The 19,188-nt window shown below is 40.7% G+C and overlaps 1 protein-coding gene across 1 annotated transcript in view; it reads right to left on the bottom strand.

Moving 5' to 3' along the window:
• sorcs2 (sortilin-related VPS10 domain containing receptor 2) overlaps positions 1 to 19,188 on the bottom strand; it is a 1,194,681-nt gene that overhangs the window by 645,358 nt on the left and 530,135 nt on the right. The window lies entirely within an intron of this gene.

Raw genomic sequence — 19,188 nt, 5'->3', positions numbered from 1 at the left:
TTGACAAGTTTGCACACAGATCATTAATGTAAATCGTGAACAAAATGGGTCCTAAGACTGAGCCTTGAGGTACGGCTTTTGTGACCTCAAGAAAGGTTGAACTAACTCCAGCCATCTGAATACATTGCATTCTACTTGCCAAATAATCTGTAAACCAAGTGGCTGCTTGTTTGAAGATACCAATCTTGAGAATTTTCAACAAAAGACTGTGGTCCACAGTGTCAAATGCCTTGGACAAGTCAATGAACAGGGCAGCACAAAACTTTTTAGAGTCCAATGCCTCAAACACATCATTAAAAACTTCTAGGGCAGCAGTAGCAGTGCTATGCTGCTTCCTACAACCTGACTGAAGTGGCTTTAGGATGTTGTTTGATTCCAAAAATTCCTTCAGTTGATCGCTGATGATTTTTTTCAAATACTTTCGCCAAAATACATAATTTTGAGATAGGCATGTAATTATTCTCAATTGATGGTTCACCTCCTTTTAGCAGTGGGAGGATGAAAGCAGATTTCCAGACTTTAGGTAGTTTGTTTGTGTTGAGGCTTAGATTAAAAATACAAGTTAGAGGCTCAGCAATTAAGTCAGCAGCCAGCTTTAGAAAAAATGGATCCAAATTATCAGGACCAGCTGATTTTTTGGAGTCCAACTTTTTTAATGCACTACAAACCTCCGATATAGACACAGGTTCAAAATGGAAAGTACAATCAACAGGGAGACTGCTTACAACAGCATGTTAATTATTTAAAGCAGTATTTTTGAGATTGTTGTTTAGAGAATCAAACTAGTGCGCTGCTGTGATAAAATGTTCATTTGAATAATTTAACATGGCACACTTTTCGGTCAGATTTACAGAATCTTTGACCAAAAAATTTGGCAGTTCACTAGAAGACATAGCACCAGAAGCAGATCTCACAACATTCCAAAACTTCTTGGGATCATTTAGATTTTTGGTGGTTTCAGATATAGAATTCATTTTAGCTCTCTTAATTAAGGAGGTACATTTATTGCGGAGCGGTATTGCGGTTTTCAGTGGAAAACCAAGGATTATTTCGCCCCTTTACCCTAAACTTACGTAAGGGAGCATGTTTATTGATTAGGTTCAAGAATTCAGCATGAAAGAAACTCCAGGCCAACGCAACATCATCATAAAGAGAGTCTCGTTTCCACTGAAAATCTGACAAATCACGCAGAAAAGCCTGCTCATAAAAATGTTAAAATTCTCTTCTGAGTAGAAGTCGTGGCTTAGTTTTTGGGAGTTTGACATTTCTGACCACTGCAATGGCACAGTGATCACTCAGGTTGTTCCCAAAAACACCAAAATCAGTATACTTGTGAGGGGCGTTTGTTATCATTAGATCAAGAAGCGATGATCTAGATAGATGTTTAATGTTAGGCCAAGTTGGGCTGTCCATTAATTGACTTAGATTTCGTGAGTCACATATAGATTTCAGGCCATCTGAGGCTGATGACAACCAGTCAAGGTTTAGATCCTCCACTAGGACAAACTCACTGGAGTTTAATCCTCTGACACAGTTATACAAGGAGCTTAGGGCCTCACTTCAGGCTGAGGGGGGCCTATAACAACCCATGACTGTAAGGGACTGTCCCTGTGAGAATTCAAGTTTCAATGCCAGAAATTCAAACTGTTTGTTAATAGAAACAGAGGAAAGGAGAGTAGCATGAAACTTGTTTTTGATATAATGGCTACGCCTCCACCTTTCCTGGGATGGTCACAGCGGAATACATTGTAATCATTAATTGAAATATCTTGATCTGAGACTGATTTACTCAACCAAGTTTCAGACAACACAAGAATATCAGTTTCAGCTGTCTGTACCCAAATCTTAACTAAATCAATTTTTGGAAGCAGGTTCCGAACATTAAGATGTAAAATATGAAGGCCTGACCTGGCTCTGAATTCATCAGGTACTAATATTCTTCAGAGGGGGGCTTGGGTTGGGCTGAACATTGCCTGATAATAAAAGAAGAAGGATAAAACATTTTCGTTTTACATTAGAAACTGACTCAGTGTCATCAATATTCGATTTAACCAGTTAAATAAGTGAAATTTCTGTGTGTATAAAACTGTTTTGTAAGACAGATATACATATTAAGTGAAGAAGATTTCCATGAATTAATCCTGGCAAATAGTAGGACAGCAGTGGATGTGGGGTCAAATCATAAACAGCCAATGACCAGGTGCAGATCACTGACCTGGAAAGACCCAGAGGTGGACAGGGGGCGTGTCTGTGTACACCACCACGGCAGTTTGACAGTACAGTCCCAGAAGAAGCAAACGAAAATACAAGGAACAGTGCCAAAATGAACTTCATTGTTACTGTCTCTGGATATATTGATAAGAAAAGCGGACAATTAAAGAATGTTAGAGCAGAGCTGACAGCTTCGTCGCGGCCAGCGGTTCAGCAGGTCGCAGCCCGGCATAGCAGCGAGGGACTAACTGCTAGTAGCTTCCAGGCTACAACAGCTAGTGGCTAACAGGCTCTCGCGGCTGGCTACTAACAGGCTCCAGCGGCTAGCGGCTAACTTCTCCGGCAGCTAGCGGCTACAGCGATCCACGCAACCCACGGTGGAGAACAGTACTGAAAATGGCACGGCAGAAACACCTGTCAGGGGCAGCGTAGATCACAGCCTATGGTAACACCCCGGTCACAGCTCCTTACTAACTTGCAATGTGTTGTGTTTCATAAAAAGGCTCAAAAGATTTTTAAAAGGGGCAATAAAAAAAAGCAAATGATAGATCAATAAAGTCGTTTAAAAGCCCTGTAAAACCTTTTTTAAAACAACCGTGACAGAGAGTAAAACAAATGCTGACGTGTGTGCGGTCATCTTGGAAATCTTGGACAGGAAGGGGTTAAGTAAAATGTAGTTCTTTATAGTAGTTCTTCAAAGCTCTTTCAAAGCAGCCTGTTTAAAAGAGTGCACAGGTAGAAATACTAAGTTGATGGATATCAAACATCACCTTGCGGAGATGTTATTTTTAATTGGCAAGGAGAATCATATCTTACATTTCACTGGAGCCCATGGCAGGTCAGGCTTCTAAGGCATGGTATGAAAAACACCGAATTGTAAGATTGGGTATTCTTTTGAAATAATAAAAGAGGAAATTGAGATTCAGTTGTCATACAGATGATCTGATGAAAGCTATGTGTATTAACTGCTCTACTACACCCTTTCCTCATTATCTCTTCACATGCTGTGGGGTTCCAGGAGTTTGGAAAAAGAAGTTTCAGATAAAAGAAAACCAAGTCTTTCAATAATACTTTGGTCTTATTTTGCACAACAAATCATGATTAATCAACTAAAGTTTCGGGAGAGCAGTCATTTTCTCCTCTGGGCAGAAATGTGGTTTGAGACAAGACTTTCTGTAAGGGTTAGCTGGTCCCTTATCCACAAATAGCAGTTTGCCCATAATCCAGAGCTTCCATCCTGGAATTGTCTGGATCAAATGTTTCCTCCACAGTTTGTTTAATGATGTCCAAATAAAAAACCTTCCTCTGACAAATCTCTTGATCCAAATGCAGTGTTCTCATATCACCGGTGGTAATCATGGGGCTTTTTTACACAGCTGTCGTGTAAGCACGGGTGGGCGTGGGTGAAAAAAAAAGTTGTTGCACGCGCATTGCCCACCGGCCCCACTCACCAGCTAATTTCTGGCTATGCTACTGCAAATGTCGAATTTAAAACAACGTTCACTGTTAAGCCTTTTCAAAAGACCACGACTAGAGCATGACGACACGCCTCAAGTCGTCTAGGACCCCAAGCATGTTTCTACCACCGAATCTAGACAGGCCGAAGCCGTGCCCGAACCTTCTTCATCTCCCCCTCCACGACCACCTGCTGATATGGCCCCGGCCTCAGCCTCAACCAAAGCCCCTGTTGTAGCTCGCCGACGCCGCCCCAACAGACCTATCTGCTGTGGATGAGCCAGCTTCACAGCCTGGACTACAAAAGTTCCCTGCAACAAGAATGGACAAGGACAAGTGGGACAGAAGTTTTTCATGTTGATGGTATGACAAATTCAAATGGTTGATTATAGCATATGTAGAAATGCAGTGTTTTGCAAACATTGTCGCCACTTCCCTGATGCTAGCACAGAAGATCGGTTCATTAAGACTGGTTTCAATGACTGGAAGCATATGAGCCAGAGCAATCTACATGCATTGTAACTCCCACCGCCTAAACCTAGTGCTCTCTGTACAGCCTCGAAGGCATCAACCTTCGTGGCCTCATTTTTTGACCTTTTAAACACTAAATTTTTGGAGATTCAAAAGCAACTGCACCAGGACAGACCATGTTGCGAACTGGAGAGGTCCGCTGACACCAGATGGAGTTGACGCAGAGTGTCTTCTACAGCAAATGCAAACCAAAAGATTTGTGTTCTTGTAAGTCACATTTTCCAAGTTATTTGACACTAGTGATTTTGCTACCAAGGGCTTGCAGTCTCCCTCTCTATCAATCACAGACTGCATTGATCTCAAAGGACTTAAAGACAGTTTCCCTAATTTCAGAGATGATTCCATTAGTGAATTTGATAAAGTAATTAAGTTTACAGAGGAACTAATGGCCAAGTATGAAATCCACAACTGGGATGTCACGAGCTCCAGAAAAAGCAAACTACCATCCAGACTTGGAGAGTCGCATGTTACGTCTACACTTGGGAAAGCAACGTCTATTAGGAGCAACTCTGACCTACGGGCATTATGGAACGAAATATTGGACAGACAACTTGGCGAGCTTGACAGCCTGTTTCAGAATGACTCATATGGGATCATGAAGGCCTCTGCTGCCTTTCTGCCACGATCGGGCTCATTTGGTCAAGTGACAGCGATACAGACACCCTGCACACATTATGGGATTTCGGTGGAGGATGCAGAACTGACTGTTTTTTTCCAGCAGCTTAATCGAAAGGTAGATGAGGGTCGTACCTTACCATCCCTCATTGAGGTTCTTGACAGCTGTCCTAAGGATATATTTCCCAACACAAATGCTCTCCTTAGAGCAATCATCACTCTGCCCATTACCAGTTGCACAGTTGAAAGGCTTTTCTCCATGGTCAACCAAATAAAGACAAGCAGCAGAGCATCAATGCTCACAGACCGCTTGAACAACTTGTTCCTCCTGTCATTCGAAAGAGAACTATTGAATTTTTGGATTACAATCAGTACGTTTACATGGAGAGTTTAATTCCACTTTCATTCGGAATGAAAGGACATTCCGATTAAAAGTGGTCATGTAAACGGTCATTCTGTTTGAAAATGGTCATTCCGATTGAAAATTAAATCCGATTGAAGTGGGTGGTTTATTCTGTTTGTCATTCCAAATGACAGAATTTTGTGTGCATGTAAACGCTCATTCCTCTTTAAGTTCATTCTGGTCTTTCTGTGCATGCTCGTTTCCTTGTCCTTCTGGCGGGATGACGTATATAGCGCGCATAGCAACGGGCTGAGATAGAGCAGTCGGACGCGTTGCACTCACCGGTTTCCATACGCCAAAGCCCGGTCTTCTATCTCCCTTCTTCGACCTTCTACCTCTTTTCTCCTCCTCAACAGACGAAGCATTAGCAGAACAAGGTTGTTGTCGTACTGCTGCTTCAAGAATATAAGCAAAATTAAAGCTGCAAGCAGCGATGAACAGGCCCTCGGGGGGCGTGCACCTAGAAGTCTTGTCAGCTGTAATAAATAAAAAAATAAACGTTATCTTTTACTTACATTTCCAATATATGCCCAATAGTTCAAGGTCTTCTGACTATTTAAAAGTTGACATGGTGTCTCTAGCTCAAAGTATGAGGGACAATAAGAGGTTAAAAGTTGATAAGTTTTGAAGAGGATTTGAAGATTTTCCAATTTACTTCCATTCACACTAATTAGACTGCCACCAGAGCGCCACCTATTGGCTGATTTGCACCGAATTTTGCACAAACCCTCATCGGGCCATGGAACACAATTAGCAAAAGTGTTGTGGTAATCAGACTGTATTTGGTCAAGATATGAAAGACTGTCTGTTTTGAAAACAATGTGCAGGAATTTGTTGTTTTATATTTTGGCAGTTTTTTGGACGATCAGAATTCTTTTAATAACTTTTTGTCAGGAGGGTTGACAGATGCTACATGCAAAGTTTGGTGCAAATCAGTCAAATCGCCTAGGAGGAGTTCGAAAAAGTACGTTTTTCATTTGTGGCGATTTAGCGAATGGAAAGTTACCGCAAAAGTGGGCGTGGCTTACACCACACAATTCAGCTGAATTCAGAGAGCACGTAAATAGAAGGTTTAACAATGTGCAACATATTATGTGGGAGTTATTAGCCAAAAACGCTTTTGCATTGAAAATAGCGCCACCTGCTGGTCATTTTTGGTGTGTGAGTTACAGGGGCCAGTCTATACCACCCCTATCAATTTTATTTCCATGAGTGTTATGGTGTTGGCACAGTGCCAAATATTAAATTAGACGGCCACCAGAGCGTCACCTAGTGGCGGATCGGTAAGTCCTTCGTCAGATATCCTCAGGAGGGCATTGACAATAATTATACCAAGTTTCATGTTAATCCGCCCAACTGATGCTGAGATATAAAATACTTCAATTTAAAGAGCGCCACCTTGTGGTCATCACCCGAAACTTTGCACAGAGCCTCAGGGGCTCATGGGGAAGTGGTAACTTAAGTTTCATGTCATTTGGATGCACCAATGTGGAGATATGCAGCACTTCCTGTTTAGAACAAAATCTGCAGGAAGTTGTTATTTAATAACTTCAGTATTCTTTGGAATATCAAAATTCTTTTAATAACTTTTTGTCGGGATGGTCCACAGATGCTGTGTGCAAAGTTTCATGCCAATCAGTGAAATTGCCTGGGAGGAGTTCAAAAAGTAGGTTTGCGAAATTTTGCGAATTTGCGGGAAAAAAACGGCCAGCGGAAATGGGCGTGGCCTATACGACAAGATTCAGCACAATTCACTGAACGCGTGGATATAAGGTTTTTGAATGTGCGACGAAGTATATGGGAGTTATGAGCCAAAACGCACTTTCCTTAATAATAGTGCCACCTAGTGGTGGAAATTCAGGACGACAATAGATTATAAAATTTTTCGCCAGGTGTGACTTATATTCCAAGTTTGGTGAGTTTTGGGGTATGTTCAGGCAGTGAAAAATGTGATCATATGGGCGGAAGAAAAAAAAAAAAAAATCGGGAGAAAAACAATAGGGACCTCGTAGGTCTGTGATCTGCTCGGGCCCTAACAAGCCCGAAAAAGGAACTAAGAACGGTGGCGTCAAGCATCATCATACAGTAAAAGGCAGCTGTAGACAGCAGATACTGTAAGAATCACGCATCATTCATTCATAAATCAGTGCAAACTAGTTCACTGACATTCCTGCTTTAACCACATCAAATGTTATTCTATGCGCCGATTCTGGTTGAAGAGTGTTTAATTTCAGTAAATGACTCATATTTTAAGCAGGAATCTGTTGTTGCAGCATGTCTGCTTCAAGTATTTAGTTTGAACACAGCTGCCTGATAAAAAAGCTGACTGTATCAGTAGCCTGTGTGACACAGACAAAACAAAGGGGATTTTAGGAGTTACATGAGTCAATTGCATGTGATGTTATTTTTCATTTGTCTTTAAAGGAGAACAAAAACTAATTTGGGACCACTACAAGAGTATTAATATTAATAATTATTGCACAGTTATTAATAACACACTGCCGACTCTAAACATTCATAAACTATAGACTCCAGATCACGTATCAGCACTGATGAACCCCACAAATAAAATGACATTGTTTTTAAGACATTCTTTGTTCGTTAATGTAGTTACATCATCACATCGTGTCTGCTACTCGCCACAAAGCAACTCAACGGAACATCATCTGAAGTTTGCATTTGGTCATAAAAATGTCCCTGCTAAAAACAAAAACATATGATTGGTTGACATGTCATCACATCACTGGAGTGCTGAAAAAAGTAAAGGCAAGCTCCACTTTGATTTGTAGCTGACCCACGTCAGCAGTGACAAGTGACAGGGGTCAGTTTGTAGGTTCACCAGGTTTGATTGAAAATGAATTGCAGCCTGTTGCTGTGGCGCTCGCAGTGTGAACACAGCATTAGGATGTCTGTCCCATGTTGTACCCAGTTTTGCTGTGTCATTTTGTGGACAGATTATTCCAAGCACATCACCATTAAAAAGAAAGAAACGCACACACATAAACAATATGATAAAAAAAAATAGCTGTAAGCAGCGATTACAGGGTTCAAGCCAGGCGAAAGCTGCAAAGGATCAAGACCTCGGAAAGGTCAGCTTTTATGATGACCGGAAAAGCTCATACATTCACAACCAAATCTGTGCTAGGCTATGTCCTTCTTCAGCTACGCTATCATGCCTTATTGATCAATTGCAAAAAAGTTCTGGGGACATGTCTCAACAGCTTAATCAAAAATATTTGTCTAGTTTAGACAGACCCTCATTAATTCGTGACCAAATTTTGCACCAGGCCAATGCACTTGTTTGGAACTGGTGGCGTTTCCCATTGAGCTATTTCAAAATAATTTTACCTGTGTTCAATATTGTAATGAAAGTTATTCTGCAAGTTTTGTAATGATTGGACAAACACTTTCTGATTCAAAGTCTAATTTGTCTTAAATCTTTGCAGTTGTAGTGCCACCTAGTGGTCGATTTAACAGAAATTTTTTAGGGTCTATGCCAGGTACATCTATGGACATATCCTGAGAGTTTTGGGATGACCTGCTCAATAGTTAAGGAGTCAGGTCTGAGCTATGCCCCTTTAAGTTCTTGGTCAATATCTTGAAAACACAATGAGATATCAGTCAGCTTCTGATAACTTTTGATAAGCTTGGTAGAGTAATGATCCTCAGAAAAAGTGTTTTTGTTGAGCACATTGAGCTGGACTTGTGTGTGGAATTTCAAGTCAATCAGATTTAAAGTGTGAGGGGTGTGAAAAGGCCAAAAGGAATTTTTGGGCCATATTAAAGTGCCAATTGGTCATATTCCCTGGTACCAAAACTTGAAAACTAGCATATCTGTACAACCTAAGCTATAAAGTTATGTAAGTCAGTAAACCATAATATTTGATAAAAGTATTGAAATTGTGTCATTACAAAAAAAAAAAACCCAGACAATTGTCCATCAGATTTTACAAAATAAAAACATATAGATCCAAAAGATTTTTGAATGTAGAAACATAAACAAAATATTTCTTAGCATAAGTAATTGGAACTATGTACATTATTTAGTTTTTATAATAAGCTGTAGGGCTCCAGACTGCGCCTAATTGGTCGCATTTTGCGACCTTTTTAGGAGGCCGTGCGACATAGTTTTTTAACTAGGAGCACCAGCGCGACTTACAAATCCACCCCTCTCCCCCTTTTTCTTTCTTTTTTTTTTTTTATAATTGCATTTCATGGAGGAGCAGAAGCGAGTGTCTGTGTGTGTGTGTGTGTGTGTGTGTGTGTGTGCCTGTCAGGTGTGTCTGGATGCGCACTGCGAGGCGGGGGGCGGGGGGGGGGGCGCCAATAACCTTAGTAACGTGCAGCAGTTTTAGTATGTATGCACTGTGCGCGGGGTTAGACAGAGAGGGGTCACAGAGCCGGTGTCGAGTAGAAACTGCTGTGTTGTTTGACCATAAAATGACGCTATGAAACGAACTATAGATTCATTTTTCACCAGAAAAAATAATCCAGAAACTCCTGTTGGTCCTGTGCCAGTTTCCCAAACTTCCGACGACAGTAGTTCAGGGGACGAGTCAGCAGGTGATGTTGCAGTACCGAAAAAGCCAAAGCCCTATCATTTCCGACAAGAATGGCTCACTGAATTTACGTGGTTGAGATATTGTAAAGAAAAGAAAGTGATGTCCTGCATGTACTGCTCTCACTGCGGTCCGAAATTTGCGGGGAATACTAAATTCGCCGACTCCACCACAAACTTCAAGCATGAAACGCTGGTTAAGCACAACAACAGCATCAGGCATAAAGTATGCAGGGACAGATGCAATGATGGAGCAAAAGCGCCGCTGCACACATCATTTAAGAGGCAGGCAAGTAAAAATAGGTCTGCAGAAGAGGCTGAAATGACAATGAAGTTCATATTGCCAAGGAGGAGTTGCCATTCACAAAATTAAGGGGTCAGATTGAACTGTTAAAAAAAAAACGGAGTTCAAATAAATCCCACTTACTGCAACGACACAGCATGTGCGCAGTTCACTGGTGTTATTGCTGATGCAATGAAAAAGAAGACCAGCGAAAAGGTACAGAATGCCCCTTATCTGTCCTTCATGATTGACGGTGACACTGATAATTCAACTAAAGAATGCGAGATAATCTACGGACGGATCCTGGATCAAGGAAGGCCAGTGAATATTTTGATTGGCCATGTTGAAGTCCAGCATGCACATGCTCAAGGTATGTTACAGTATCACGCTATGAAACAATACGTTTTTAACGGAAAAGAGGCACATGTATTATTCATTAATCCATACAATTAAAAACAATTAAAATTTGCTTATTAAATAAAAAAAAATAAAAAGCAAACTATTAACCATTACTGTGGCTAGACTAAATATAGCCTACAAATAAATAATAGACTTCCAATCACAGCTAAAAAAAATTGGACAAGTAACAAAGTAGATAGAAATTCCAGATAGCATTTAATTGTAAATTACAGAGATAATGTATTTTTTTATTTTAGGAATCTATGATGCCACCAAAAAGGCCTTTAGTCATTTGGGGACAGAGACCAGCTGGATGGAGAAGACAGTTGCCATGGGAGCAGATGGGGCAGCAGTGAACCTTGGGCATAAGGGGGGTGTAATAGCTCTCCTCCAAGCAGAGGTGGGTAACTTTATTGTGCCCTTTCACTGCTTGCCACATAGGTAAGTTATGTAGACAATTAAGTTATTATGTTATTACGTACAATAAACAATGTACTGATTAATGTATTGTTTCTTAAGACTGGAGCTGGCAATGCTGTCAGTGCAGAGAAAAACCCCCATGGTGGATCAAGTCTACAGTCTGCTGAACATGGTATGAAAGACATACCATTTTAGCAGCAAATCCATGAGAGAGCTGAGGGCTTTCGGAGTGGAGCTGGGTGTCAGAGTCAACGTCCCAAGTGGTGTCAGTGGGACACGCTGGCTCCCACATGTGTCCCGTGCCCTGCAAACACTATTGAAACCTGGAGGTGGAGGAAGGGACCACCAACTGCAGAACCCAGGACAGTTCACAGCAGTCTATTATCATATGGATCATTTGAGTGCATCATAAAAATGTCATATTTGTTCTCTTGGATCCATAACATTACTGATTATATGTTGGTTATGTCCTTCAGATGAAGAAGATGCTGGAAGATGGAACCTTTGTAGCTTTCTGCCACTTCCTTGCAGACCTGTTTGATGCAATCAGCAAATTCAGTCTTCTGCTTCAGAGGAATGATGTGATCTTGCCTCAGGTAACGCTGAAGCTACACTATATTGTTTTGTTGTGTATGATTAATTTTGATCTATCATATTTATTTTTTCCCCATTCACAATATTCACATTACAGGCTGTCAACAGCCTTGAAAATCTCCTTGCAACTGTTGAAGACATGGAAGTCAGAGCCAAGCCAGGTGGTAGGCTAGCAGAACTAAAGGCACACCTTCAGGGCCAGAAAAGAAGACAGGAGATGGATGATGGTGAGACTCACCCTGTCTACAAATATCAGGTAACTCAAAATTGTATAGTTGTAGTTTTTGAGTCTAATTTTCATTTTATATCATTGTCTCAAGCCATCCCTCTAATGTTTTAACTTCACCATTAAAGGAGAAGCTGCTGGGCTAGCAGAGGACTCCACAGCAAGCACACATAAGCTGCAGCAAGCAATGAGGGCAACAGTTGAGTGTTCTGTGCAGCACTTGAGACAGAGATTTGGCAGTCTACTAGGCTAGTGAAAGGAACAAATTGGAACAAATTACAACAAATATTATTGAAAATGTATAACTAAATATAAAATATATTAACATTTTGTCATTCTTTCATATTTTGGTTTCTTTGTCCTTCTCCCTTTTCCTCCTCTCTCTTAACAGATGAAGACCTCACACCATCAGCAACAGCCAAGGCAGTGAGATCATTCAAGATCTTCAGTCATGACTCCTGGCCAGACCAGAGAGACCAGCTAATCGACTACAGTGGTGAAGAGTTGGATTTCCTGCTGGACCACTTCTCTACTGTGCTAACAAGGTCCATGAGTCTTTAAATAATCATTTAGGGGCAGAGCATAGAAATGACAACATTCACAACAATGTTCTTACAAACCTAACTTGATTCTACAGGAATAATTTAAATTGAGTGGTCATCTTATTTTTCACTCCTTTCAGAAATGGCTGTGACATTAATCTGGCTAGAGAGGAGTACCAGTCCATGAAGATGTTCATCGCGAGTAACTACATGGACAAATCCTACCACAGCCTCTGGGAGATGATGTTAACCAATGTTGTTAACATCTCTGATTACAAGGTACAAATAAAGTCCTCATGAATGTTTTGTTGTAAAATGATTCCTTGATGAAATCAAATCAAATTTTTTTTGTATCTATTCTTTATAGAACATCCTCCATCTTGTGAACATCATGCTTGTCCTTCCTGTGTCATCAGCTGTGTGTGAAAGGGGATTCTCAGCACAGAGGAGGATAAAATCTGATGTCAGAGGGTCCTTGCATGTGGACACAGTGGAGGACCTGATCAGAATAAGTCTTGATGGACCAAGCTTGGAGGAGTTTGATGCCAAGGAGGCTGTGCAGATGTGGTTTAGTCAGAGTAAAAGAGCTAGAAGGCCCAACTACAAGGGTTGGCCTACAGAGGTGCCTAGCCATAGTGGCCCTCAAGAGGTTGAGTTCTAAAGGGAGGAAAATGAGATCCATATAAGAGAGTTCTTTGTTTACTTGTTTTGTTGTGGTCATGCTGTATTGACAGTAAGTTACAAGTTACTGACCACATACTTAATGCTTACATTTGTTTTTATTTTATTTATTATTTGGTGCCTCTGTTGAAGGAAGCCCTTTAATTTACCGTAATGGTGTTTTCTTAAGCACTAGCCTACTGCACTTTTTTACTGTTTCATTTGAAATAAAGCAGTACATTGCTATTACTGTAAATTGTCTGTGTTTATTGCTAAATTATCAGTAATACAGTTAATATAGACAAAATTGTGTTGTGTTGTGTCGATATAGATAGTGCTCCTAAATTTTGTGCTGGTGCTCCTAAAATTTTCAGTAAGGAGCACTGGTGCTCCTAGTGGAAAAAGTTAGTCTGGAGCCCTGAGCTATTTTTTATGAGCAGGGTGAAATGGTGTTGTGATGGATTTATCATTCATTCCTCTGGCACCAAAGGCACATTTATAATAATAATGATAAACTTTACTGATATAGCGCCTTTCGTATAAGAAATGCAGTACAAAGTGCTTTACAGTAAGGGCATTATAAGCACTGAGTGCTTCACATGAAAACAGACATAACTGACATAAAACAGACAAGGCAATTCAATATAAAAGGACATTTAAAAACAAGGGTTTACAGATTTAATAATTTTAATTTAAAACTGGTGGCGATTTGAGATCCTATTAATCCAAATCTCATGTAGTATTTCTTCTTGTGTCACCTTTTATGCCTCCAAAATTATTAACAATCAGATCATATAATTCCCAACAGGCACAGACTCACCAACAGGCAGTGGCGGTTCTAGCTTAAATGGCAATCTATTTAAACAGAATCATGCAAACAATCTTCCGCAGCCATCTGCAGGAGGGCCATTTTTAAAGGGTTAAAGTGATGGTGTAGCAGTGTTGGCATTTTTGCTATAGAGACAGTGCAACGCGTCATAATCTGAAAGTCACGCCCCCAAAGGGGAAACGAGGCCCGCTTTCCCCTCGCACTTTCTCCCTCCGTTGAGTGTTCCCTTAGTCCAAATGCCGAAAAGTTGCTGTGTGGTGGGCTGCATGACCAATAAAACCCCAGAGCTTAGCTTTTATCAGCTGCCGAGCAGAAAAACGGAACCTTGTAGAGGACAAAAGTGGATACAGGCAATAAAACGTGAGGCTTCAACAGGGAAGAAATTGTGGGATCTGACACTCGGTATGCCTATGTGTGCAGCAAACACTTTGTCAAACCCTCCAAATGTATTTTTTAGAGTAACAGTTAACTGTATTTATGTATGTTAATCTAAAGCATTGACAGTATGAATGCAACTTCGGTTATAATTGTGCCCAGTGCTCCGTGATTCAAGCAGTCCATTCCAGCGGTCCGCTCTAGCACTTCTATCAATCTACCAGCATGTAGAGGTATGTCTAAAAACAACAACGTGTGCCAGTAGTAGGAGCAGGCTGACGACTGAGCATGCCGAAATGCTCATCTTCTTAAAAAAGAATCTCCATATCATGTTTTTTCCAAGATAAGCAAGGTAAGGAGAAGGGACACTGAGGTAGACTGGCAACATTAATCTTATCAATACCGTTGCCTCTCTGGTAGGCATAGCGTGCTAAAATAATCCTTTGCCATCTTATTATTAGCAAATTATTAGCTAGCTATAGCTAATAATTTTAGCTAGCTAGCAATTCAGTCATGAAGACTTGAAGGCGTGGCTGCAGAGGCAGAATGACAGCGAACGAGCAAAGAAGCGGAGGGGAAAGCGGTCCATGTTTCTCCTTTGGTGGCTTGGCTTTCAGATTATGACGCGTTGCGCTCTGTCTCTATTCTCTAACCCTTAACGTGGCACTAATTAATACAGTCACATGCAAATATTTGGGCATTACTGGTCAAAAGCATGATTGATCCAACCCTGTGTTTAGCAGTTGGATAGGTGTTCTTTTTATTAAAATTTTCATCTTTTCATCTCCAAACGTACCTTTGCTCATAGCATCCAAAAAGTTCTATTTTAACTTCATCAGTCCACAGGACATGTTTACAAAAAGCATCAGGCTTTTTTAGATGTCTCTTCTGAATTTTGTAATGAGGACGCAGGTAAGGTTTTCCTCTGATGACTCTTCCATGAAGGTCATATTTATACAGTTGTCCCTGCACAGTAGATCAGTGCACCACCACTTCAGAGTCCAGTACATTTTGCTGCAGGTCTTTTGCAGTCATACAGGGGTTTTGATTTGTCCCTTTAACAATCTTAGGAGCAGCTCTCTCAGAAAATGTTTTTGGTCTTCCACTCCTCAAGGTGACTTCCACAGTTCCTGTTAACTGCCATTTCTTAATTACATTACTGAAGAACTAAAGAAATAGCTACCTGAAAACACTGATTTTTGTTTCAGGAGGCAAAGTTGCATCACCTGGCCTTTCCTAACAATGACTGTGAACAAGCCATAGCTCCAACAAGCTAATTAAGGTCTGAGACCCTGGTAAAAGTTGTCTGAGAGCAGAAATATCTTGCCCAAACTTTTGCATGGTGCTCCTTGTAAAATTGTACACAGAAAATAATCTTGCTGAAGATGTCGAAAAGCATGTATCATCTTTAAATTAATGTCTTTTGGAGATCAGTTTATCTTAACTATTCACACCACAAGAAATTTTGATCAGGGATGCCCAAACTTTTGCATGCCACTGTAATTTACAAAAACAACAGATCAAATGACTACATGTAAGGTGAAATGGATCTTGTATGATGAATCACAGAGAGTTACCACCCAACTCTGCAGCTCCCCTCTGCTTGACTTAATGATTCAGCATTATTAAGCTTATCAATTTGGTTTTTGGCTGTCAACTTTACTGTTTTGGTTCAGTGTCACAGCTCTCATCAGCCTTGCTTCCAGCTGCAGCTGCAAAAAAAACCAACCAAACAAAACAAAAAATTAGCAATGAGCTAATGAACATACTGGAGCATTAAGCAGCTATGTTCTGTGTGTTTCCTCAGGCATTGGTGGAGAAAAGGAGTTGGAGGGAGAGTAAATAATGAATCTACATTTGTTAAGTGGCCAGAAACACAACTCTGTGTGATGTGATAATAAATACATTAAATGTTTTACAGCTTGTTCTCTGCCATGCAAATAGTTTGGGTTTTAGTTGTTGATATTTAAGAGATATTTAACTCTCTCAGACATTTTCATAACCACCCCAGTGCAAATAACATAGTTTTGCTTGAAGTGTCAGAATTGAAGAAGAAAAAAAAAAAAGTTCATTTAAAAAAAAAAAAAAAATCCAAAGCACTCAACTCTTTACAGACATGTTCCTGCTACTCTGGATAATCCACAGAACTCACTGTTAACACTGTTCATTAGGACTTCTTTGGTAAGATGTCAAAACAAACAAAAATAAATTATGCACAGCTTCAAACAAGATAACTACTCAAAACACCCCTAAAATGCAAGTTTTGAAAATTCACATAAGGTAAATAAATCACAAAACATTAGCGCTGGAAGATATGTATTTTTCAAACATGAGTGACCTTATAGTGCACTAAAGATCTTGTACCTAGACTTTTTTTTTTCTATTCAGTTCTTCAAGTCACAAACAATTTCTCCCGCTAAGTGACAGTGGCAGGAACAGAAAGACAACACAGGTCATCTTTATGGACACATTAATTCAATCATAATGCATTTTGTCTTTCACCGACCCTTCCCAATCCTCTAAGAGCATTTAAGCTACAGCCACAAAGAAACAAATTCACAAAGGGTAATATACAGTTTTGCTGTGTGTCTGCATGAAGGGGAAAACTAGCAGTTTTCAAGGCCCCAATTTTGGAGTCAAAGTGATACATGTGAGCTGGGTATGTACGTTTTAAATGCAGATCAGGATAGACCAGAGGAAATAAGCTGGGAAAGGCTTTCCAACAGATGTACAGTCTCATGGAACATGTCCTCTGTTTTCTGAGCCCGATATGCCAGACTTTTCACTGTTGATGAGGCCCACACATTCAAATGTCATTTCAAAATAAAATAACATATATTTGTCACTGTACAAGATAGCAAAGCAGCTCTGAATTGATTGCGAGCTTGGCAACAGACCGACTGCTGGTGTTTTGTGCTGTCTGTAACATTTTCTCATTTTTACCTTTTACACACACACGTTTGTAGTTAAACAACCTTACTAAAATCCCTCTGTTGTCTATGTTGTACATGTTTGCGTGAATGTGTATTTGAATTGTATCATCTTGTGAACAGATTATTCAGAACGTGTCACCATGAGAAAGACAAAGATGCCCACGCAAGAAAGGTGTTTGGGAAAAAAAGGAGAAGAAAACTTAAGTTCGCGTTAGCATTAAGTTGGCATGAGTACAGACAGCCATTGTGTCTGACATAGGGTTGGGAGATAATACAGTAATAAGGTATCCCACGGTATCTAAAAATAGCAATGGTATCAGATTCATTACCATCATTAAAGCTGCAAGCAGCTGTGACCGGGCCCTCGCTCTCCTGCGTCTACGCGGGGGGGGGGCAGCAGCGCGCATCACTGAAGCTATGTGAAATGAAGTTATGTGAAAACTCAGAGTAAGTTAACCCTGACATGGTGTGACATTTCATCTTCCTACTCCAAAAAACCCCCTATGGGAAGGGTATGTTGAAAATTTCAAGGGGGCGCTATAGAGGCATTTTGTCACCCCCCATGGGCGACGCCCCTATCAGATGTATGAGCTCGCCATTTTTGACCTGTGTATCAATCAAAAAGCCAAGCATATTTGGTGGCGAGGGCAACGTCATAGTAGCCACACCCCTTGACATAGAGAAAAGCTTTTAATAACTTTCGATCAGCATGATCTCAGGGGCTGAGGCTGCCGAGCAACCAGGGGCTGCGGGGAGACCCAGAGCAGGCATGGATTGGTGGTGTAAATGTGGGGCTTACTGGCTACTTTATTAGGTACACTTGTGCAATCTAATACAAGTCAATACAACAGCTCTGCCACACATTCTACGTTTACAAAGCTTTTACTTTTTCAGCTTTTGTCAGAAAGGTGATTATTCTACTTTATTATTGAGGTCGTAGTGGGTGGTGTTGGTGTACTGGAGTGCAATATATTTAAAAGTGTTCCTAATATTTTGTCCTCCTCAATTAGACAAAATTAGGAGGCCACCTCAGTACACCACCACCATTCACTATGACCTCAATAACAAACAAAGTAGAGTCATCACTTTCTAGACGATGTCAACAATAACCGAAAATTTATAAGCTTCAGGGAAAAAATCATGGTATAGTCGTTTTACTGGATTGCATTAGATTACACAGGTGTGCACAAAGTGGCCAGTGACTGTATGTTACATACATACAGATTTCCTCAAATAGTAGCCGGGGCTACTATTAACCAAATAATGGGAAATATATGGGAGTTATGACCCAAACGCACTGTCCTTGATTATAGCGCCTAGTGGTGGAAATTCAGGACAACAATAGATTATAAAATTTTTCGCCAGACCTAACGCGTACATATATTTTATGTCATGTATCATAGTTTAGTTCTTAACTCCAGTGTTTCCTCAGTGGGAGCCGTGGGGGGGGGGGGGGGGGGCCTGCTGGTTCTGTTGCTTCAAGGACAGTCGGTTGTATTTGTTTCAATAACATACACCATGTCAATGTACTTAACACGACCATAAATCAATTTAATGTACTTACATCTTCAGTAATTGAGTCTCTGCAGAGACGGATGTGTGGCTGGCTGGCTGGCTGCAGAAACTTGAAACTTCCTTGCATGGGCACCGACTGTGCGACACCTCTTCCTGTTGTCGTTGGTGTTTGCCATTGGTGCATTCCCATCACCCACCCTGTGGAGTGGAGGGTGGCCAGGTTGCCGCCTCCCGATGTGGACGGCTCCATGTGATGGTGTTTCCTCTCTGGTTCTTCCGCGCTCAGCCTTATTTTTTTCTTTGTATTCATTTATTTATTTATTTATTTATTAGTGGTGTTTGGATTCGGTTACGGCAGACGGACAGCATTTTGAAATGGAATGAAGCCCACAGATGGCAGACAGTAGCTACAAAAAAGTAGTGGAACGCACCCCATCCACCCACAGCACAATGCTCTTAAAGCCCTACGCTATCAAAAGCTGGCAAAATATATATATATTTTTATATATATATATTTTTTGGGCATTTTAGCCTTTAATTGACAGGACAGACAAGTGTGGGGGGAGAGAGGGGGAGTGACATGCAGGAAATGGCCACAGGCTGGAGTAGAACCCGGGCCCCTGCGGCAACAGCCTTGTA

This window comes from Epinephelus lanceolatus, chromosome 22, assembly GCF_041903045.1.
Source record: "Epinephelus lanceolatus isolate andai-2023 chromosome 22, ASM4190304v1, whole genome shotgun sequence".
In the NCBI taxonomy this organism is placed as follows: Eukaryota; Metazoa; Chordata; class Actinopteri; order Perciformes; family Serranidae; genus Epinephelus; species Epinephelus lanceolatus.
The sequence above is the reverse complement of the archived record's forward strand: the minus strand, read 5'-3'. Positions and strand labels throughout refer to the sequence as shown.